A 24815-nucleotide genomic window follows, 5' to 3' on the forward strand; every position below is an offset into this window, starting at 1 on the left:
GAGGGCTCCTGCGATAGAACGCGGGGTCACGCGCTGACCCCGCATCATATCGCGTCGGTCCCGGCTGCTATCAATGGCCGGGGACCGCGGCTAATACCGGACATCACCGATCGCGGTGATGCCCGGTATTAACCCTTCAGTATTAACCCTAAGTGAAAGTAAACTGTGCCGGTTAACTCAGTGGAGCTGTTCGGGATGAAATTGCGGTGTCCCGAACAGGTTGCTGAGCAGCTGGAGGGTCCCTATCTGCCTCCTCACTGTCCAATCTCCAAATGACTGCTCCGTCCCTGCGATCCAGGCAGGAGTAGTCGAGCGGCGATAACACTGATCAATGCCCGGCTATTGCCAGGCAGTGATCAGGGTAAAAGATCAGTGTGTGCAGTGTTATAGCCCCCTATGGAAGCTATAACACTGCAAAAAAAAAAAAAAAAAAAGTGAAAATAAAGTGTTAATAAAGATAATTTAACCCCTTCCATAATAAAAGTCAGAATCACCCCCCTTTTCCCAATTAAAAAATAAAACTGTGTAAATAAAAATAAACATATGTGGTATCGCCGCGTGTGTAAATTTCCAAACTATAAAAATATAATAGTAATTAAACCGCACGGTCTATGGCGTACACGTAAAAAAAAAATCCAAATTCCAAAATATCATATTTTTGGTCACTTTTTATACCATAAAAAAGTGAATAAAAAGCTATCAAAAAGTCCGATCAAAACAAAAATGATACCAATAAAAACATCAGATCACGGTGCTTTAAATGAGCCCTCCTACTTCCCCATAAAAAGGTATAGGGGTCAGAAAAGGACTTTTTTTTCAAGGTATACATTTTCCTGCATGTAGTTATGATTTTTTCCAGAAGTATGACAAAATCAAACCTATATAAGTAGGGTATCATTTTAACCGTAAGGACCTACAGAATAAAGTGAAGGTGGAATTTTTACCGGAAAATGCACTGCGTAGAAACGGAAGCCCCCAAAAGTTACAAAATTGCATTTTTTTCCCATTTCGCCATGGATTTTTGGGTAAAATGAATAATGTCACAGCAAAGTAGAATTGGTGGCACAAAAAATAAGCCATAATATGGATTTTTAAGTGCAAAATTTTTTTTTGCTTGCGGTCGGGAAACCGCATACAGCCGAAAAAGCAGCCGACCGGAGGCTGCGGTTCACTCCGGTCGGCTCATAGACATACATTAACTACGGTTTCCGAATACGGCTGAGTGCGGGCGCCGCGATTAAGCCCCGCCCACCCCTCCTCCCAGCCGTATACGGGAACCGTAATGACAAACCGTAGTGTGAACCCAGCCTTACACAGTAGAGACTAACAAGCAAAATGCAGTTCAACTGAGCATGCTTGATGGCCTTAGTGGATGCTCTAAGATAGCCAAAACCAAGGGCATTACAAATAATTATATCTATCTCTTAAACAGTACAAGGGAGATTTATGAAAACCTGTGCAGAGGAAAAGTTGCTGAGTTGCCCATAGCAACCAATCAGATCGCTTCTTTCATTTTGCAGAGGCCTTGTTAAAAATTAGAGAAGCGAGCTGATTGGTTGCTATGGGCAACTGGGCAACTTTTCCTCTGCACAGGTTTTGATAAATCTCCCCCTACATTTTTAGAAATGCTTTTTCATTGAATATATGTTTCATTTCACACAATGCATTAGTTAAGAGCTATTTATCTTTGTAGTAAACCCCCTTTGAGGGTCTTCTCACAGTTGGCAAAGTTAAAGGATGGGAGGGAGGGTTTGGTGGCAAGTGGTGTCCTAGAGTGCTCCCTATGAGGACAGACACTCTCCACTTCCTCATGGATCCTCTAGGCTTACTTAACTGAACTGCCCTGAAAAGTTTTAAAACTCCTTCTCCTCCTCACACTAGAACTTTCTACAAGTTCTCAGAAAGAGAGGAACGGAGTGCTCTGAAATTGCTGGGGGTTCCAGCAGTTGGAACCACCACAATAAGACACTTATACCCTATCCTATGACTAGGGACACGTTATTTTTTTTATAACCGGACAATCCCTTCAAGGCTAAAAATCCATGTGTGGGATGGGGACCTCTCTCAAACCAACCATTAGACTCATGGACAATCCTGATGCTGTGGCAGGACTTGTTAGTGTCCTAATTGGTATGGGGACCCATAGTGGTGGGATTTTCAGGAGCCATTTTCTTTATTAAAGGTCTTAAATTTCATCAGTAACAACGTATAAAAAGGTTTTGGCTCTGACAGTGCCCATTTACGGACATCAAGTTTTTTTGTTCTTGAACTTTTGTTTTTTTCCTTCTCATCTTCTAATAGCCATATGCCATGTCCTCTTCTGACCCCTATTTTTCTGCTATATGACATTGGACTTTAAACATTAATCATTTTCATTAACATTATATTTTAATAGTTTGAACATTTACGCACACAATGATATCAAATAGGGTTCTGTTTATTTATTTTGGTTTAAATTAGTTAAAAATGGGAAAAGAAGGTGAGTCAAACTTTTGTTAGGGAAGGGGCTTATTCATAATTTTTTTTATATGAACAAGACTAAATATGATAATAAATATATGTCACGATGCCGGCTGGCAGGAGGTGGATCCTCTGTGCCAGAGAGGGATAGCGAGGACCGTGCTAGTGGACCGGTTCTAAGACACTACTGGTTTTCACCAGAGCCCGCCGCAAAGCGGGATGGTCTTGCTGCGGCGGTAGTGACCAGGTCGTATCCACTAGCAACGGCTCACCTCTCTGGCTGCTGAAGATAGGCGAGGTACAAGGGAGTAGGCAGAAGCAAAGTCGGACGTAGCAGAAGGTCGGGGGCAGGCGGCAAGGTTCGTAGTCAGGGGAGATAGCAGAAGTTCTGGTACACAGGCTTTAAACACACAAAACGCTTTCACTAGGCACAAGGGCAACAAGATCCGGCAAGGAAGTGCATGGGAGGAGGTTAGATATAGTCAGGGACCAGGTGGAAGCCAATTAAGCTAATTGGGCCAGGCACCAATCATTGGTGCACTGGCCCTTTAAGTCTCAGGGAGCTGGCGCGCGCGCGCCCTAGAGAGCGGAGCCGCGCGCGCCAGCACATGACAGCAGGGGACGGGAACGGGTAAGTGACCTGGGATGCGATTTGCGAGCGGGCGCGTCCCGCTGTGCGAATCGCATCCCCAACGGCCATGACAGAGCAGCGCTCCCGGTCAGCGGGACTGACCGGGGAGCTGCAGGGAGAAAGACGCCGTGAGCGCTCCGGGGAGGAGCGGGGGCCCGGAGCGCTAGGCGTAACAGTACCCCCCCCCCTTAGGTCTCCCCTTCTCTTTGTCCGGTAACTGCCTCCCCTGGGATGAGGACACCGGGAAAGGATGGAGGGATTCCTCAACGGCAGGCAGAACAGCAGGAGTAGGAATGGGGAGAGAGGGCAGAGGGCGAGACCTGGCACGGGGCAGTGTGACACCAGGACGAGGGCCATGAGGGGACACAGAGGCTTGCCTGATGGGACTGGGAGGGGGGGAGAGGCATTTCCTGTGGCAGGCAGAGTCCTTAATGACCTTAGGGGGACCGGATACAGGAGGAACCACAGGGTCACGGCAGGGAGTACTGGGAACCGGTTGAAGGCAGTCCTTGGAACAAGAGGGACCCCAACTCTTGATCTCCCCAGTGGACCAATCCAGGGTTGGGGAATGGTGTTGAAGCCAGGGTAGTCCAAGGAGAACTTCAGAAGTGCAATTAGGAAGGACAAAAAATACAATTTCCTCGTGATGAGGTCCGATGCACATTAGGAGGGGCTCCGTGCGGTAACGCATGGTGCAATCCAACCTGGCTCCGTTGACCGCGGAAATGTGGAGTGGCTTGACAAGACGGGTCACCGGAATGCGGAATTTATTCACTAAGGACTCCCGAATAAAATTCCCAGAAGCTCCAGAGTCCAGGCAGGCCACGGCTGAGAGGGGAGAGCTGGCTGAAGTAGAAATCCGAACAGGCACCGTGAGACGTGGAGAAGCCGACTTAGCATCAAGAGACGCCACACCCACGAGAGCTGGGTGCGAGCGTGCGTTTCCCAGACGTAGAGGACGGATTGGGCAATCCACCAAAAAATGTTCAGTACTGGCACAGTACAGACAAAGATTCTCTTCCTTACGGCGATTCCTCTCTTCCAGGGTCAGGCGAGACCGATCCACTTGCATGGCCTCCTCGGCGGGAGGCCTAGGCGCAGATTGCAGTGGAGACTGTGGGAGAGGAGTCCAGAGATCTAAGTCTTTTTCCTGGCGGAGCTCTTGATGCCTCTCAGAAAAACGCATGTCAATGCGAGTGGCTAGATGAATGAGTTCATGCAGGTTAGCAGGAGTCTCTCGTGCGGCCAGAACATCTTTAATGTTGCTGGATAGGCCTTTTTTAAAGGTCGCGCAGAGGGCCTCATTATTCCAGGAAAGTTCAGAAGCAAGAGTACGGAATTGTATGGCGTACTCGCCAACGGAAGAATTACCCTGGACCAGGTTCAGCAGGGCAGTCTCAGCAGAAGAGGCTCGGGCAGGTTCCTCAAAGACACTTCGAATTTCCGAGAAGAAGGAGTGTACAGAGGCAGTGACGGGGTCATTGCGGTCCCAGAGCGGTGTGGCCCATGACAGGGCTTTTCCAGACAGAAGGCTGACTACGAAAGCCACCTTAGACCTTTCAGTAGGAAACTGGTCCGACATCATCTCCATGTGCAGGGAACATTGCGAAAGAAAGCCACGGCAAAACTTAGAGTCCCCATTAAATTTGTCCGGCAAGGACAGGCGGAGGCTAGGAGTGGCCACTCGCTGCGGAAGGGGTGCAGGAGCTGGCGGAGGAGATGATTGCTGCTGAAGTTGCGACTGAAGTTGCTGCACAATGGTGAATACTTCCGACAGCTGGTGGGTTAGATGGGCGATCTGTCGGGATTGCTGGGCGACCACCGTGGTGATATCAGAGATATAAGGCAGAGGGACGTCAGCGGGATCCATGGCCGGATCTACTGTCACGATGCCGGCTGGCAGGAGGTGGATCCTCTGTGCCAGAGAGGGATAGCGAGGACCGTGCTAGTGGACCGGTTCTAAGACACTACTGGTTTTCACCAGAGCCCGCCGCAAAGCGGGATGGTCTTGCTGCGGCGGTAGTGACCAGGTCGTATCCACTAGCAACGGCTCACCTCTCTGGCTGCTGAAGATAGGCGAGGTACAAGGGAGTAGGCAGAAGCAAAGTCGGACGTAGCAGAAGGTCGGGGGCAGGCGGCAAGGTTCGTAGTCAGGGGAGATAGCAGAAGTTCTGGTACACAGGCTTTAAACACACAAAACGCTTTCACTAGGCACAAGGGCAACAAGATCCGGCAAGGAAGTGCATGGGAGGAGGTTAGATATAGTCAGGGACCAGGTGGAAGCCAATTAAGCTAATTGGGCCAGGCACCAATCATTGGTGCACTGGCCCTTTAAGTCTCAGGGAGCTGGCGCGCGCGCGCCCTAGAGAGCGGAGCCGCGCGCGCCAGCACATGACAGCAGGGGACGGGAACGGGTAAGTGACCTGGGATGCGATTCGCGAGCGGGCGCGTCCCGCTGTGCGAATCGCATCCCCAACGGCCATGACAGAGCAGCGCTCCCGGTCAGCGGGACTGACCGGGGAGCTGCAGGGAGAAAGACGCCGTGAGCGCTCCGGGGAGGAGCGGGGGCCCGGAGCGCTAGGCGTAACAATATACAGCAGACAAAACCAGTAGCTGCAGGGGATGAACAGGTTAACTGAATGTCAGAACACTAAACGGGTCAGGAAGTAAAGAGCACTGTTCACACTGGACTCAGAACAGGGAACACACTAGACACCCACTCAAAGCATGGAGGGACATCAATACCATAGCCAAATAAGCTTCTAGTTAATGGGCACACTCCACAGTAATGGATACTAGCCTAGGAGGAAACAGAAATCCGAAATACAAGCAAACATGGTTACAAACACAAGACTAACTCACTTCTAGATAGACAGAAAGTTCAGAACACTATTCTATATTAGGAGATCTAGGTTCAAACAAGGTCAAAACAGGACTGACAAAACGCACAGTGTGACACAAAGCATATGCAGAACGAACAATAAAAGAATCCTAAAACACAACAAAGGTACTAAAACAAAACAGGCTAAAATCTATATATCAAACAGGACAGTAAACCATCGTCAAATTTCAGGAAATGTGCTCAGACAGACAAAAGCTAAGGTGCATCATGAACAAGACATGGTCAGAGTACTGGTCTAATTACCAGCCCAGAACATCACCTAAAGAGGCCTTAGATGTCCTCCCAGTGCTTAAGCCAGTAAGGTTAACTCTTCCCATCCAAGGGAGAATTAACAAAGAAACTGTTCAGACACAAATCTAATGTCTGAACAGGACCCAAAGCAGAGAATACAAAATACAGATAAATTGACATTACACAGCCAAACTAGTCTAGGTCTGGGTTTTGCAAGAACATCATCACCTAGCTGTGCTCCTGCTAGGTATATATACACCTAGGCCTAGGCTTAATCATGTTCAAGAAAAAGCCTACTTCAAGCAAGTCACTGCCCTATTCTAGTTGTGAGTTCCATGCGGTATGCACAGTAATTACAACACTGTACAGAGTTTGGAGGTCATCTTCTGTCAATGCTGTGAAGGCAACATACTTAAATCTTTAGCTCCAAGAAGGAGTATCGTTTTAGTCAGAGGAGAATGACGCTGAACAAGGGTCCCTCTGCATACACTTATCTCTTCAGTGACATACGGTTGGAGTTAGTGCTATAAGGCTTATCACCTCACAGTAGTTTCCTTCATCCATAATAGTACAAGTATTTGCACCGTGGTAAGCCAACCTGTGCAGGCCATTCACAAGTATAAGCTAATTGGAGTGTATCCTGTCTGTAATTGTATCTACATTATTTACCATTTTTGTTTTGATGAGAGTTTTTTTTATCGCTTTTTATTTTATTTTTTTTCTGCTAAATATGAAGTGACCAGAAATCAGCATTAAAATATAATTTTAATGAAAACGATTAATGTTTAAATTAATCGTTTTCATTAAAATTATATTTTAATAGTCAGACATTTACGCATTCGACGATATCAAATATGTTTATGTGTATTTATTATTTATTTTGATTTAAATTAAGAAAAAATGGGAAAAGAGGATGAGTCAAACTTTTGTTAGGGAGCACTCTCAGAGGAATTTTTAATTTCCAACGGCACCAGACAGGGGTGCCCCCTTTCCCCTCTAATTTTTACCCTTGTTATGGAGCCTTTTGCCCAAATGATCTGATCCTCAAAACTGATAAAAGGTGTTCAGGTTGGGAACAAAGATCACAAAATTGGTGGTTGCAGATGAAATTATTTTGTCTATTGTGTCCCCAGCACGCTCCTTGAGAGAAATAATGGATATGCTCCAAAAATTTTGTAAACAAGCTACTACAAAGTTAATGCAGGGAAGTCATTAGTTCTGGGTTTAGCAATTCCATCTGATATGAAGGCTAAATTACAAAAAGAAGATCCTTTTAAATGGACTGATGTACAATTGCCCTACTCAGGGATCACACTAACTGCCCCACTATCTAATTTGGTAGGCTGTAACTACGACATTTGGTTCTCCTCTCTCAAAAGAGAGGGGGAAAAATACAGGAAGCTGCCCATCTCTTGGCTAGGGAGAATCTCCATGACAAAGATGACACTCTTGCCTAAAATCCTATATTTTTTTCGGAACTTACCAATCCAGCTGCCATATACATTATATTTGGAAGGGGGTAAAGGTCAGAGTGTCCTCAAAAATCATGTGTCTGCCCATAGAGAGAGGAGGTCTAGGATGTCCGGATCTGTTCAATTATTATCAGGCTACCATACTGGACCAGACCCACAATTTGTGGATAGGTGACAATTCAAATAGTGGGTTGATATTGAGACAGCCGAAAGCTCACCATCTTCTTTTAAAAACATACTGTGGAGCAATTGCCTTTCATCCTTACATTAAGAATCTCTGCTCCCTACAGCTAAAGCAGTAATACAACTTTGGTCTCTTCCTAAGATTTCACAATTGCTGCCACTATCTCTGGGAGACTTACCCTTAGAGGTTATACAGCTACAAATCCCCTATCTAGGTCTCTCAGAGTGGCAACGCAGGGGTATCTCCAAGCTTTCAGATGTTTCAGATTCTTCAGGCTTACTATCGTTTGCTAACATCGTAGCTAAATTTAAGTACTTGCAAATTAGACATCACATAAACTCCATTCAATTGTTTCCATTGACCACAAATCCCCTTCACAGTTCCTGTTTTTTCTCTCCACTTACATCACAGAAGGGTATTTCGCGAGCATATATAGCACTTTCACCTAACTCTGATATTCTTTTGCGCTGTTACAAATGGGAGAGGGACTTGGGAAGAACTTTTCCTTTGGCTCAGTGGGAAGGAGCATATAGATTGAGTACAGAGGTTTCCCATCGCATTTCACATTTAGAGATATCAAGGAAGCTGCTGTGCCGTTGGCATATTACTCCATATAAACTCTCTAGAATGTACATGGGCTGCTCAGACTTATGCTGGAGATGCGATCAGGAAGTAGGTACCCTTCTGCATATATGGTGGGACAGTGCTGTCATTAAACCATTATGGGACCAGATCTTTACACTCCTTTGTACAATTATAGGTGCACCCTTTCAATGGGGACCAGAAATAGCCATGTTACATATGGGTATAAAGGATGAAAATACATCAATTAAAACTATATTAGTGCATATCCTCTCAGTCACAAAATCAAAAATAGCAAATAAATGGAAAACCAAAGAATTCCCTAATGTAAAATAAATCCTTAACGAAACCCACTCTAATTGCTTAATGGAGAGATCTATTGCCATAGCAAATAATCGGTTAAATTATTTCAATCTTGCTTGGAGCAAATGGTTTGAGTTTAGGCCACTTACGTAAAATTCGATTAGTCTTGCCCTCTAGGGGACAGGGTGAAATAATGACAGGAGGAAAAAGGCTTATAACCGTAAGAGACTGGACAAGTGAAATGTTAGGATAATTAATAAATTACTAAAACATTTATTAACCCAGATAAGGAATAGTTAGCTTATTAATATTTGTTATTTAAATAAAAAAAGTCTTCCCTTTTCTTCCCCTCTTTTTCGATTACTGTATTTTTGTTTTTGTTTTTGTTATTTCCTTGTCTGTGTTTTTGTTTTTTCTCCCTGTATATATGTAAAAAGAACAATAAAAAAAACTAACAATTAAATTTTTTTACGTTTTATTCACAATTTTTCAGTCCCCATAGAAGACTATTACATGCAATCTTACGATTGCATACACTGAACAATGCTCCTTCATAGAACAGCATTGGTGAGTATTATCAGTGCTCCATTATTGCTGGCTGTTGAGTCTGCCTGCAGTGAACAGGACGGACGTAAGTAAGGCCCCTTTCTCACTACCGGTATTCCCCGTCAAATACAGCCGTCAAACTCCCTTTTTTTTGCAATTTGACAGCCATAATTTTGACGGGTCATAACGGCCTATTTTTCTCCGGCTATTCTCGATCCTGAAATAACGGGCTTCACACTGCCGAACAAAAATGGCAGTGGAAATGTAGCCTAAGAGACTTCCACCTGTCCTCTTCACTAATCGGGACCCGACAATTTTGATGCAGTGGCCCTGATGAGCTCCCTGAGATAACCAGCAACACTTTTTCCCAAATGTCCAACATTAACCTTTTAGACACTGCGATTAAAGGGTTGATGCCGAAAATCAGCCCTATCGATGATGTCCAGAATTAGATGTGGGTCCTGGTCCTGAGCTCGCTTCATACAACATGAATGGGACAAGGTCATACATTTACACCCAATGTCCTGGAGGGGTTAATGTATGAGAGATTTGTTTTTTTTCTGATACAGAAGCCCCAAGTATCCTTTATATAATTAAAATCTAATATGTTGGCTACCTGCAGCCATCACAGGAGGGAGCCTAGAAACCTTCTGCATATTGTATCCTAATTAATTTTAATGTATAAACAGCATGTATTAAATGTCTAGCCTTCTTCTAGTGAAGAATTTACTATGTATATGTTTTTAGAACTGTAGTTCAGAAATTAAAGCTCCAGCACTATAAAAATATATCAAGACCTAATCGGCTTATTAAAAGCTATTTAAAGGGCTTGTCCAGCATTAAAGAAACAGCTGATTTCTTCAAAAACCTGCACCACTTTTGTCTACAGGTGGGTGTGGTTTTGCAGCTCAGTTCCATTAAAGTAAGCATAGCCAAGTTGCAATACTACACACAACCTACGTACAGGTGTGTTGCTATTTTTGGAAGAAATTAGCTTACATTTACTTAAATACCTTATTGCAGAATAATGTATATGTCTTCTATCTGTGGGATGTAATGCCCTCAAAATCACTGCTGTAGCCTCACAGTTGCGACCAGAAATTGCAAAACCTGGATAGGATTGGGATAACTCTGATCCCAGCCTCTTAACAAATGAGATGCTGTGGCATATGATAGGTTAGACAGAGAAATAGGGCTCCTTTTTGACCCCATTGGTGTCTTTCATGGACATTTATGTCACGGGTCGGCAGGCAGGAGGTGGATCCTCTGTGTCAGAGAGGGTTTGGCGTGGACCGTGTCGGTGGACCGGTTCTAAGTAGCTACTGGTTTTCACCAGAGCCCGCCGCAAAGCGGGATGGTCTTGCAGCGGCGGTAGCAACCAGGTCGTATCCACCGGCAACGGCTCAACCTCTCTGACTGCTGAGATAGGCATGGTACAAGGGATAAGGCAAGAGCAAGGTCGGACGTAGCAGAAGGTCAGGGCAGGCAGCAAGGATCGTAGTCAGGGGCAACGGCAGGAGGTCTGGAACACAGGCTAGGAACACTCAAGGAAAGGCTTTCTCTGGCACAAGGGCAACAAGATCCGGCAAGGGAGTGCAGGGGAAGTGAGGTATAAGTAGGGAGTGCACAGGTGGAAACTAATCAGGCTAATTGGGCCAGGCACCAATCATTGGTGCACTGGCCCTTTAAGTCTCAGAGAGCTGGCGCGCGCGCGCCCTAGAGAGCGGAGCCGCGCGCGCCAGCACATGACAGCAGGGGACCGGGACGGGTAAGTGACTTGGGATGCGATTCGCGAGCGGGCGCGTCTCGCTGTGCGAATCGCATCCCCGACGGCCATGTCAGTGCAGCGCTCCCGGTCAGCGGGACTGACCGGGGCGCTGCAGGGAGAGAGACGCCGTGAGCGCTCCGGGGAGGAGAGGGGACCCGGAGCGCTCGGCGTAACAGTACCCCCCCCCTTGGGTCTCCCCCTCTTCTTGGAGCCTGAGAACCTGAGGATAAGACTTTTGTCCAGGATGTTGTCCTCAGGTTCCCAAGATCTCTCCTCTGAGCACTCAACTACAAAGGGTCCAAGATAACGTGGTCCCAGATTAAAACTGGGGACACGGAAGCGGATATACTTGGTGGAGAGCCACACAAAAACAGGAGGAGTTCTTCTTTTTTCTTCGGCAAGCTTCTTCACCCTGGATGAGGCTAGTATGAGGGATTTTAGAGTCTTTTTCCAGATGGTGGCGAAGCCCCGGGAAACCACATCAACAGCGGGCACACAAGAAGGCGTGGGGGTGGGGAGGGAAGAGGGTCAAGCTTGGCACGGGGCAGAGTGTTAACAGGACGGGGGCTGTGAGGAGGAGACACAGCATAGTCCAGATAGGCCTTGGGGAGACCAGGTAAAGGGGGAGACACAGAGGTTTGACTGACGGGACTGGGAGCAGACGTGAGGCATTTTCTGTGGCAAGAAGCACCCCAGCTCATGATCTCCCCGGTGGTCCAGACAAGGGTAGAGGAGTGGCGTTGGAGCCATGGCAGACCGAGGAGGACTTCGGAGGAGCATTTGGGCAAAACAAAAAGTTCCATGCTCAAGAGCAGGGGTTCTGTGCGGTAACGCACAGTGCAGTATAGAAGTAAATCTTCTTTCTTTCTGCGGCGAGTCCTCTCTTCAGGGGTCAGGCGAGACCAATCCACTTGCATAGCCTCCTCGGCGGGAGGCACAGGGGTGGATTGCAAAGGATACTGTGAGAGAGGTGCTCCGAGCGGTGTGGCACATGGCAGGGCCTTCCCAGGCAGGAGACCACGGCAGAGTCTAGAGTCCCCATCAAATTTGTCCGGCAGGGACAAGCAGGGGTTAGGAGCGGCCGGATCTACTGTCACGGGTCGGCAGGCAGGAGGTGGATCCTCTGTGTCAGAGAGGGTTTGGCGTGGACCGTGTCGGTGGACCGGTTCTAAGTAGCTACTGGTTTTCACCAGAGCCCGCCGCAAAGCGGGATGGTCTTGCAGCGGCGGTAGCAACCAGGTCGTATCCACCGGCAACGGCTCTGACTGCTGAGATAGGCATGGTACAAGGGATAAGGCAAGAGCAAGGTTGGACGTAGCAGAAGGTCAGGGCAGGCAGCAAGGATCGTAGTCAGGGGCAACGGCAGGAGGTCTGGAACACAGGCTAGGAACACTCAAGGAAAGGCTTTCTCTGGCACAAGGGCAACAAGATCTGGCAAGGGAGTGCAGGGGAAGTGAGGTATAAGTAGGGAGTGCACAGGTGGAAACTAATCAGGCTAATTGGGCCAGGCACCAATCATTGGTGCACTGGCCCTTTAAGTCTCAGAGAGCTGGCGCGCGCGCGCCCTAGAGAGCGGAGCCGCGCGCGCCAGCACATGACAGCAGGGGACCGGGACGGGTAAGTGACTTGGGATGCGATTCGCGAGCGGGCGCGTCCCGCTGTGCGAATCGCATCCCCGACGGCCATGTCAGTGCAGCGCTCCCGGTCAGCGGGACTGACCGGGGCGATGCAGGGAGAGAGACGCCGTGAGCGCTCCGGGGAGGAGCGGGGACCCGGAGCGCTCGGCGTAACAATTTACAGGCCATCCAAAGAGTTGCTATGGCAATCAAGGGCCTTACAAAGGCATTAAAGGCCTGCAATGGCTATATGCCAAATGAACGATGCTGGTACTTTAATGTTCTGTGTATCAGTGATTAGAAAATTGAATAACATTTTTTTAAAGTTTACTAAAGCATGAACATCAATAGGAAACACAGCATGGGTAGTGAAAATAAAAGAGAAGCATAACATACAATACATAACATACATAACAAACACATATGTATCGATGGTGGTTATCTATATATAAATAATGAGTTGGGCACCGTGTCAGGACTTTTAGTCCCTTTAGGATGGATTTTCACTTGTGTGCTAAGCTCCAGAACCCGACCTACTTCCCAAATTGAAAAGTAAAAATCCAAAAAGGAGGCGGCACTCCAAGCAAGTCCAAGCCAAAAAAGTGGATTTATTCACCCATCTGACATACAATGGTAGCTACGTTTTACAACAGAGCCTTTTTCAAGCATGGTGGTTATCTATGTTTCCTCTTCTATGCGCATGTTCCCAACAGTGAAACTTGTCCTGAAGGTCTCACACATCATTTCATGAAGTGTTAACACAGTCCATCTGAACTGATGCGTCAGGAGCAAAAAGATGATGTCATCCTGTACACCGGCTGGCAATAACAGGTATGGAGGAGGCATTTGGGCTGCAACTAGTACTAGAAGCTTAGTCTGGGGACGTGATCTAAACCGGGTCCTGGCTGGTACATAAGTATGCCCTTACAGCCAGTCCTAGCTACTCCTATATGACCTAGGACTGGCTGTAAGGGCATACTTATGTACCAGCCAGACCCGGTTTAGATCACGTCCCCAGACTAAGCTTCTTAGCTAAATTGCTTTGGGTTACAGGGATCACTGAATTCAAGTTTCTGTGGGTTTAGTGCAATACTCTTTTTATGTATTTTACTTGGTAGGGGTTCTGAGGTACCTATATTTAATATACAGATATGCAATTATGCACAGTGCACTTTGTATAGAATGATCAACTTAGTGGTGGCTTGATTAATTTGTAACATATACTTAACCTCAGTATGATCTTTGCTTGTAGTTTTTTCTCCTTTTTTTATATGTGTTTGTTATATATTCTCAAAGATTTATGTAGTATTCATTTACTATTCATTGTCTGTGCTTCCATGGTGTTCGTGCGTTGTTAGTAAGCAAGCAGTTGGTAAAATGTTTGATGGGGATATGTATCACTGAGGCTTCAGTGACATAAGACTGGAGTTTGTGTCCAGGTCTTGGGGGTGACTGAAGGTCATTCCCATACATGTTCTGGTGGTGTGTTGGAGTCCTGAAACTGATGTCTCAGGTGTGTGAGCACTGCCAGAGAGCAGCAGAAAGGAACTACCCTAAAGCAAATTAGCTTGTCTGTGATATGTTGGATACTGATACACTACACCCGAAAGGCTAACTTTGGGACTGAATGGGCCAAGTTTTGAATGGGAAGCTCAGAATTTTATTTTTATGTAAAGAATCTGATGTGAAGGATGATTACATTTATTTTATATTGCATATTGCAAGTGGAACCTATTGCTTTTTCGGAATTATTACAAAAAAAAACAAGACTATTGAACTACTGTTTAAGGATTCCTGTAATATACTGTATATGTGTATATGCAAAAACAATGATGAAATTGCCTTTTCCCCATTTTAGCCCTCTAAAAGATTTAATAAAAAGCTAAATAATTAAAAGTTAATCATGAACTTTTATGTATCTCAAATAGGGTCTCTAGTACAACCTCCTCTCTAATACAAGCCATTTAGTTCTAGTGTGGCTCAGGCCAGCAAAGTGTAAACATCCTGTCACGAAAGGGGCCAAGGAGAAGTGAGCCCTAAAGCTGCCCCTATGGCCACTCCCCCTGCCTAATTGCCCATCAACCCTAAACGACAGATCAACAACTTGGATCTGGTCCCTTCCTTGCGCTAAAGCGCATGGGCATCAAAGTCAACAAAACAAATGGAACTATACAAAGTCAGGAACATAACGGGAATACAACAAAGCAACAAACAGATAATACAAGGCAAGATTTAGCATACTAACATACAGTTCAAAAACCAGAATCAAGATTAATGGCAGATATGATAATATGAACAAGACTAAATCTGAGAATAAATAAAAAGAAGACAAAACCAGTAGCTGTAGGGGATGGACAGGTTAACTGAATGTCAGAACACTAAACTGGTCAGGAAATAAAGAACACTTCACACTGGACTCAGAACAGAGAACACACAAGATGCCCACTCCAAGCATGGGGGGGGGGGGCATCAATACCAAAGCCATATAAGCTTCAAGCTAATGGGCACACTCTACAGTAAAGGATACTAGCCTAGAAGTTAACAGAAATCCTAAATACAAGCAAACAGGGTTGGTTACAAGGTTACAAACACAAGACTAACTGACTCCTAGATAGACAGACTAGCTCAAAGCTCAGAACAGGATTCTATCCTAGGAGATTCAGGATCAAACTCAAAACAGGACTGACAAAACGCACAGTATGAACACGGACTAAGGAAACACAAAGCATATGCAGAACGAACAATAAAAGAATCCTAAAACCCGACAAAGGTACTAAAAGAAAGCAGGCTAAAATCTATATATCAAACAGGACAGTAAACCATCGTTAAATTTCAGGAAATGTGCTCAGACAGACAAAAGCTAAGGTGCATCATAAATAAGACATGTTCAGAGTACAGGTCCAATTGCCAGCCCAGGAAAGCACCTGAAGAAGCTGAAGAAGATATCCTCCCAGTGCTAAAGTCAGTAACGTTAATTCTTCCCATCCATGGGAGAATTAACAAAGAAACTGTTCAGACATTAGGTTTGTGTCTGAACCGTTTCTTTGTTAATTCTCCCCTGGATGGGAAGAATTAACGTTAGTGACACTATTCTTACACCAGATATGAGTAGCACTGGTGTAACACTGTGCCCTTGCAGGCCCATAAACGCACTTGTGTGATGGAAAGTGACTGTTATTATTTCACAGTGAAAAAAGTTTTGTTTTTTTTAAATGTACACTACTGTTACACCAGATATGAATTGCACTAGTGTGACACTGAGCCCTGGCAGGCCCAAAAACTCCCAAGTGTGAAGTAAACTGACTGATATTATTTCACAGTCAAAAAAGATTTTTTTGTTAAATGGACACTACTGTTACACCATATATGAGTAGCACTGGTGTAACACTGTACCCTTGCAGGCCCTGAAACACACTTGTGTGAAGGAAACTGACTGTTATTATTTCACAGTCAAAAAAGCGTTTTTGTTTAAAATGTACACTACTGTTACACCATGTATGAGTAGCACTGGTGTAACACTGTGCCCTTGCAGGCCCTGAAACGCACTTTTGTGAAAGAAACTGACTGTTATTATAAAACAGTCAAAAAATTAGTTTTTTTTTTTAAATGCAAGCTATTGTGACACCAAATATGAGTTGTGGCACTGGGCAAGTGGGCACAATATACGCTGTGAGCCTGCCACACATGCTGCCAGGCAGGCAAATGCTTTTAGATTACACAGGGGAACAAAAAAAATGCAGACTGATGTTTGAGCCCTAAAAAGGTCTTTTTTTGGGTGCTGTCCTTACAGCAGAGATCAGATTAGTCCTTCAGGGCTGTGGTGGACCCTGAATAATCTACCTAGGTTTTGCTTTCCCCATGAAATCAGGAGCTGGTTCACTTTCCCTCCTCTCACTACAAATGCAGCTTCAGAATGAAGCTAAAATGGAGTCCATCCGAGAGGTGGGAGGGTCTGGGAGGGAGGGTCTGCTGCTGATTGGCTGGAATGTGTCTGCTGACTGTGACACACAGGGTCAAAGTTTACTGCAATGATGACGAATAGGGGGCGGATCGAACATCGCATATGTTCACACGGCGTGGCGAACGCGAACAAGCTATGTTCGCCGGGAACCATTCGCCAGTGAACAATTCGCGACATCTCTAGTAGTTTACTGCATCCGTAATAGTACAAGTATTTGCACCGTGGAAAGCCAACCTGTGCAGGCCATTCACAAGTATAAGCTAATTGGACTTTATCCTGTCTGTAGTTGTATCTACATTATTTACTTTACTTACCTATGTGGGAGAAGCACACTAGAAACTATCCACTCTTTGCTGAAAAAGCAACCAAATATTCATCCACCTGCTCTAAAGACAAGATTTTGTTATATTTGGATTTGAACAGTAGAATCACTAAATTGTTCTTTCAAATAATCCTGGTGTTCTACGTTCTTATTCGTTCACTTCGCACCAGGTAGACAATTTATTTGACAAAAGCAGGATAACTACACCAATCTGCCATGTGACACTATCATCTGCTCCACTATGGAACTACTACTCTCAGGTAGCCTGCACTACTATGCCCATCATCCGCTTGAGTACCACAAATAGGCAAACAAATGTCAATAAAAAATGTTGTCGACAAGCTGCAAAATAAAATGTCATCTTTTGAGCACTCAAAAAGATCAATTGGCTTCTCCTGTGATATTGTCTGTAACGCGGTAGGACATAGACTTTGCTGACTTAGACTTTTGTCTTTTTAATGGTTTGTTTTCTCAAATTGAAGCCGACATTACTTATAAAAGATACTGCACCGCTATATCAAGCGTTTATCATAGATGAGGTTCATTTATTCCAGATCAGGTGCTTTAGTACTGATTTACCCATTAATAATTGTTTACATTACTGCCGCAGGAGGAATACACCTGTCATAGACCATGAAAGACGGATATCCTGGCGAGCTCTGGGCTTAGCCTGTCTAGTTCTGACACATTAACCGCAGGGAGCATTTGCTTCACTATTACAGCAGAGGCTTTACCCTTCTCTGCTCCACATCTGCTGGTGTTATGACCTCGTATTCTACACAGAGCATGATCCATTTTAATCTATATTCATAAGACCGATCTCCAAGGGGAGATATGTCCCTCTCCAGATTGCTCTCCACATAAATTAGCCATCCTTTGTGTATAACAGAAAATTCAATGGTGTGCACAGAGGTGTAGTTCTGAGGGCACAATTACACATAGTTGGTGCAAGCTAACTTCTTCTTAATAGAAAACTGGGATTTACAATAAAGTAGCTATGGTGTAAATCTGCCATTGTATTGCAAATATGCACCTCGCTCCTTGAGAAGTTGTCGCAGTGAAAATTTTTTGTTACAAATATAAAGATTTTGATCAATCTTGCAATCCACGACACTGCATATGAGGTTGTTAAATCGAATTAACTTGGAAATGGACTTTTATCATAGAAATGCTACTACTATTCTTGGCAACTATTACATTCACTCATTGACAGAAAAAAATAACACCCCAAAAAGGAGTTGTTGGAACTGAACTGTTTATATGCATGTATAGTAACATAGTAATATAGTTCATAAAGTCAAAAAAAGACCAGAGTCCATCAAGTTCAACCTATAACCCTAATGAGTCCCTACTGAGTTGATCGAGAGGAATGAAAAAAACAAAAAAAAAAAAAAAAACTCAAGGTAAAAATTAATTCCCGACTCCAAATATGACATCAGAATAGATCCCTAGATCAACCTTCTGTCCATATAGATCTAGAATCCATAACCTGTAATGTTATTAATCTCCAAAAATGCATCCAGTCCCTTTTTGAACTCTTTTACAGAGTTAAAGGAGTACTCTAGTGCAGAGTATTCCTGCTCCGTCCTGCCCGGGCTGCAAAATAAATGAAAATTAACCATCACTCACCTCCCTGGGTTCCCGCGGAGCGCCACTACAGCTGATCGGTCCTCCGGTCCATCCTCTTCATACTTCCGGGTGTAACGAAGCGTCACATGGCGCTCAGCCTATCGCCAGCCGCCGCAATGTTCTGCCACGGCCAGCGATAGGCTGAGCGCCATGTGACGCTTCGTTACACCCGGAAGTATGAAGAGGATGGACCGGAGGACCGATCAGCTGTAGTGGCGCTCCGCGGGAACCCAGGGAGGTGAGTGATGGTTCATTTTCATTTATTTTTCAGCCCGGGCAGGACGGAGCAGGAATACTCTGCACTAGAGTACTCCTTTAACTATGACCACCTCCTCTGGCAGAGAATTCGAGAGTCTCACTGCTCTTACAGTAAAGAACCCACGTCTGTGTTGGTGTAGAAACCTTCTTTCCTCTAGACGTAGAGGATGCCCCCTTGTTATAGATACAGTCCTGGGTATAAATAGATCATGGGAGAGATCTCTGTACAGTCCCCTGATATATTTATTCATAGTTATTAGGTCGCTCCTAAGCCTTCTTTTTTCTAAGCTAAATAACCCTAATTTTGATAATCTTTCTTGGTACTGTAGTCCTCCCATTCCCCGTATTAGCCTGGTTGCCCGTCTTTGAACCCTCTCCAGCTCAACTATATCTTTCTTTTACATTGGTGCCCAGTACTGTGCACAGTATTCTATGTGTGGTCTGTAAAGCGGTAGAATTATTTCCTTGTCGTGGGCATCTATGCCCCTATTGATGCACCCCATGATTTTATTTGCCTTGGCAGCAGCTGCCCGACACTGGTCACTACAGCTAAATTTACTATTAACTAAGACTCCTAAGTCCTTTTCCACGTCAATCGTCCCAAGTGTGCTCCCATTTAATACATAATCCCAGCCCGGATTTTTCCTCTCCATGTGCATTACCTTACATTTATCAGTGTTGAACCTCATCTGCCACTTCTCAGCCCAAACCTCCAACCTATCCAGATCCATTTGTAACAGTGCACTGTCCTCTACTGTGTTTATCGCTTTACAGAGTTTAGTATCATCTGCAAAGATTGCTTCTTTACAATTCAACCCCTCTACAAGGTCATTAATGAATATATTAAACAGAATAGGACACAAGATGGACCCCTGTGGTACCCCACTGGCAACAGTCACCCAATCAGAATAAGTACCATTAATAACCACCCTCTGTTTCCTGAGCCAGTTACTTACCCACTTGCACACATTTTCCCCCTGCCCAATCCTTCTCATTTTATTCACCAATCTTTTATGTGGCACCGTATCAAATGCTTTGGAAAAATCCAGATATACGATATCCAGCGATTCCCCCTGGTCCAGTCTGGAGCTCACCTCCTCATAAAAGCTGATCAGGTTAATTTGACAGGACTAATCCCTCATAAAGCCATGCGGATATGGAGTTATACATTTATTTTTATCAAGATATTCCAAAATAGCATCCCTTAGAAAACCCTCAAACAATTTATATACAACGGAGGTTAAACTAACAGACCTATAATTCCCGGGGTCACCTTTTGACCCCTTTTTAAATATTGGCACCACATTTGCCATGCGCCATGCCATGAGTCCCTGAATATGTATGTAATGGTGATGTACTGTATCTATCAATGCTATACTGTATGTACTGAAGATATATTGTATGTAATGATAACATATGTAAATTATTACAATAATAGAGCAAAAGGATAAGTGTATTGGGGAGAAAATGATAAGTGTATTGTGTAAAAACAAAACCTCCAAAAGTTGCGAAATTCTTTAAAATTTCCTAGCACAAATAATATTTTTTGGTTTCACCTTACATTTGAGTTAAGGCTCTTAGAAAATGCAAAAATGAAAATTGACTGTGTCCTCAAGGCCAAAATGGGCTGAGTGCTTAAGGAGTTAAAGGGAATGTGACATCAGCATCACTCACGCTAACCTATCGGTTTAGGCCTGTAATGCGGGTGACGCTGATGACAATGGCCTTTACCATTTACCTTTTTTCTGTGGCTTCATTCTCCTGTTATTGCCTTTTATGCATTTGATCTGGCATGTTGCAGTCAGGGCGGCCCCATTCTTTATAGCAAAAGCACGCCTTATGCATATGGATATCCTTTTTCCTGTGAAATTTCTCTTGCAAGCATAGAGATTTAATTTATGGTCTCTGCTTCTAGGGTACACCAGCCCATAAATGTTACCTCTCTGCTCGCAAGACTGATTTCACATGGTAAGGGATATCTATATGCATAAGGAGGGGGCTTGCTGTAAGAAAGTGGGCTGGAAGTAATGGTGCACTTGGGGCTTGGGACCGCCCGAGCGCACCAAGCCAGTTCATTTACATAACCAGAAAAATGGCAATAACAAAGGAACTGTTATACCAAGTATATACCAACTGGTTAGTGCAGGTGACACTTTAAGTTGTGCTTCTATCTATAGTGACTGCATCCGTGACCACTATCGAGAAAATCCTTTTAAATGAGCAATATGAAATTATAAAGGACTCCACCTCTTTACAGATATTAAATTATCAGAAAACTGAGTTCTTTCCTAAAACAGATGGAAAGGGTAAGCAGAACAAGCATGCTCTATTGTTCTAAGGGGGATTTTGTTTTCGACTATGGTTCCCATCACCTATATGTATACCTCTGGTTCCATATTTCTGTTTTTTTGGTATTGGGGCCACTTTATGTTACATTGTCAGGTAAGAAGTTACAAGCTGCAATTATCATTGAGAACAGCTGAAAGTGTCCTATTCTGTGAGACATTTCATGTATAAAGTCTCCGGTTCTATCCGTACAGTGCAGATTTAATTGGTTCCAGCTCTGGTATAATACAGATGCTGACAGCAACAAACCATTTAGAGCGTTGGTACAATAAAAGTATCTACAGTATACAAAGATTCCTGACGCAGACCGTAAAGACTCCCAATTAAAGGGCTTTGTTATATAGACTCAAATAAAAGTGTGAAAGAGGCATCTGCTTTAATTGTTTGGTCTCAATGATATCCTGGAGAATGAAGAGAAAATATTGTCCCTTTGAATGTAAATTAGAGACATTATTCTCATATCTGCAGATGTTGTTTCTAACTCTCCATTATTTTCAAAGCCAACATTTGACCAATCACCATCCAACATGTTATATATACTGACATGGTATATACTTTGGTAGCATCCAGTGATCTCCAGCAACACAAGTACAAAAGGACATCTCATTATATCTTTTATTATTGTCATTATAGAAAACAGAGATTTGTAATCTACACAACCAAATAATAGCTTTCTTTTATGTATGAATTACTTGGAAAAAATGTTTTAGGAATAGTACAACAAAAACATCTTTACTTAAAGGGTATGTACATTTTTGCAATTGATAATTAAAGGAGTACTCCAGGATAGAAAAACGTATCCCCTACCTTAAGGACCGACTGCTGGGACAGCCCGTCAACCCCCACAAACCTACCCCTCCACCGCCCGCCTCTCCTTTTAAATGGAGCATGTCAACCACCGCTTGAAGCTGTGGACAACTCGTCCCCTCCGTGAGGCTCTATGGGAGAGAGAGAGAGAGAGAGATTCCTGAGGGCAGCACTCCAGCTCTCCCATAGAGATGCATTGAGATGGAGTGTCTGCCACCGTTTCGTGCGGTGGTCAACACGCCCTATATGGGAGGAGAGCTGGGGTGTCTGGCAGGAGATCATGCAGGGATCAAGCAGTCGGACCCCCACGATCTGACACTTAAAAGTAAGTCTTTCTATCCCGGAGATCTCCTATAATTGCTTCAAAGCACCTATAACAAATAGACAACTTTGCCGGCAGTCTGGAAGACCAATATCCCACCATATCATGTGTACAGCTCCTATGGAAGCCTATGTGTCTTCATAATTAGAAGCTAAGAGGGTAGTGTGTCAATTCCCTGGGAATATTTCCCTTGGAAAAAATGTTGTGCAAATTGTCTCTCATCCAGAAAGATGAAAGCTTTAATGCTACCTATTTTTAGGTGACTACACAGTAAGTCAATCCAACCCATAAAGAGTCTTGGAACATGACTAGAGATTATCATCCAAATAAGAATCTCATCCAAAAGGAAGAGGACCCAGCTATAGTCAGCATTTTTTTGTCCCTTTTCAGAATAGGGCAGGGAGCTGTTAGCTGATTATTGTTTGGCTGATAATCCTGGTTCATCTTTCAAGGCTTTTTTTGTTGGCCATTGACTTATGAGGGAACTGAGACAATGGCCCAGATTTACTATTGTGAACCCGACCTGCTTTTGTCTGGTTTTGCGCACCAATGTGGCTCACTGTGCTACAATTTGGCAGTTTGCGCCACAAATGTATGTGCTACAGAATTTTTGGCTCACTGCAACAAAATAAACCTACAAACCCAGAAAGGGGCGTGGCTATTTACTATAGATTAAATATTTCACTCAGAAGAAAAACAGCAGTGAAAATGCAGTGATTTGGGCTATGCAATAGACTCAACCCCAAAGAAAAAGCACGCCCCTTGACGAATCCTAGTACATTGGCATATGCAGGTGGCTGGTTTCAGGCAGAGTATGTGACAGGTATCTTATGTTCCCTTGCGTCTTTTGCAGGGATTTCTATCTTTTGCAGTGACTGTTTCTTTAGTATAGCATGTGTTATCTACAGTATATCTTCTCTCCCTTTTGTTGCTATTCCAGTACTTATTGGTTTATACTGTTTGGTTTATTTATTCTGAGATTGTTGATAAAGGTACCAATATACCGATACTTATTTTTGGCTCAGTTTCCTGCATATGTCTATTACTACTCTTCTGTTACCCCCATATATTTTTATATGTTTGTTACTAATAAAAATTTGTCCCATTTTCATATATCTTTGTGGTTGGTGCTTTTTCTTTCTTAATATTACAGCGTACCTGTCATTAACAATAACTTTTTATATAATGTAGATAATACTATAATATGTATATTTGCAATATACATTGAATAAAAAAGTTGTATATTTTTGGTGAAAAAATGCTGTCCCTGCAGCTATTGCCTGTGTGGCTCTATGAGGAGTCCAAATACAGGAAGTATAGACAGGATAAACAGGGTTCTGTGCAGGCTCCTGGTTTGTCAATCATCCTGTTGTGTGAGACGGGGGTAAGTCACAAAGCCTCAGTGCACAGAGCCCTGCTTGTCCTCAGTGTACAGAGCCCTGCTTGTCCTCAATGCACAGAGCTCTGCTTGTCCTCAGTGTACAGAGCCCTGCTTGTCCTCACTGCACAGAGCCCTGCTTGTCTTCAGTGTACAGAGCTCTGCTTGTCCTCAGTGTACAGAGCTCTGCTTGTCCTCAGTGTACAGAGCCCTGCTTGTCCTCAGTGCACAGAGCACTGCTTGTCCTCAGTGTACAGAGCCCTGCTTGTCCTCAGTGTATAGAGCCCTGCTTGTCCTCAGTGTACATAGCCTACTTGTCTTCAGTGTACAGAGCCCTGCTTGTCCTCAGTGTACAGAGCTCTGCTTGTCCTCAGTGTACAGAGCCCTGCTTGTCCTCAGTGCACAGAGCCCTGCTTGTCCTCAGTGTACAGAGCCCTGCTTGTCCTCAGTGTACAGAGCCCTGCTTGTCCTCAGTGAACAGAGCCCTGCTTGTCCTCAGTGTACAGAGCCTACTTGTCCTCAGTGCACAGAGCCCTGCTTGTTCTCGGTGCACAGAGCCCTGCTTGTCCTCAGTGCACAGAGCCCTGCTTGTCCTCAGTGTACATAGCCCTGCTTGTCCTCAATGCACAGAGCCCTGCTTGTCCTCAGTGCACAGAGCCCTGCTTGTCCTCACTCACTTCCTTTATTTGGACTCCTCACAGACACACACAGACAATAGGTGTAGGGACAAAAATATATAATTTTTTTTACCAAAGTATATTACAAATATACATATAATGGTATTATCTATGTTATATAAAAAGTTTTTGTAAATGACAGGTACACTTTAAATAATTGTAAACCTTAATTAAACATAGGCCAGTTTCATATTTTTGTGTCTGTATTACGGACACAGGTCCTGACCTGACCACCGATCTGATGACCCGAACTGACAGCTGTAGTACGGAAGGATAAATAAGCATATAGCACGCTAATGTAAAACCGGCCCTAAACTACAACTCACCAGGTCCTTATCATATGGACAATTCAATAAGAGATTAAATGTTAGAGATAGACAACTCTAAAATATGGACTAGGATTGACAGTCCACTCCTACA

Source organism: Hyla sarda, chromosome 6 (assembly GCF_029499605.1).
Source record: "Hyla sarda isolate aHylSar1 chromosome 6, aHylSar1.hap1, whole genome shotgun sequence".
NCBI lineage: Eukaryota > Metazoa > Chordata > Amphibia > Anura > Hylidae > Hyla > Hyla sarda.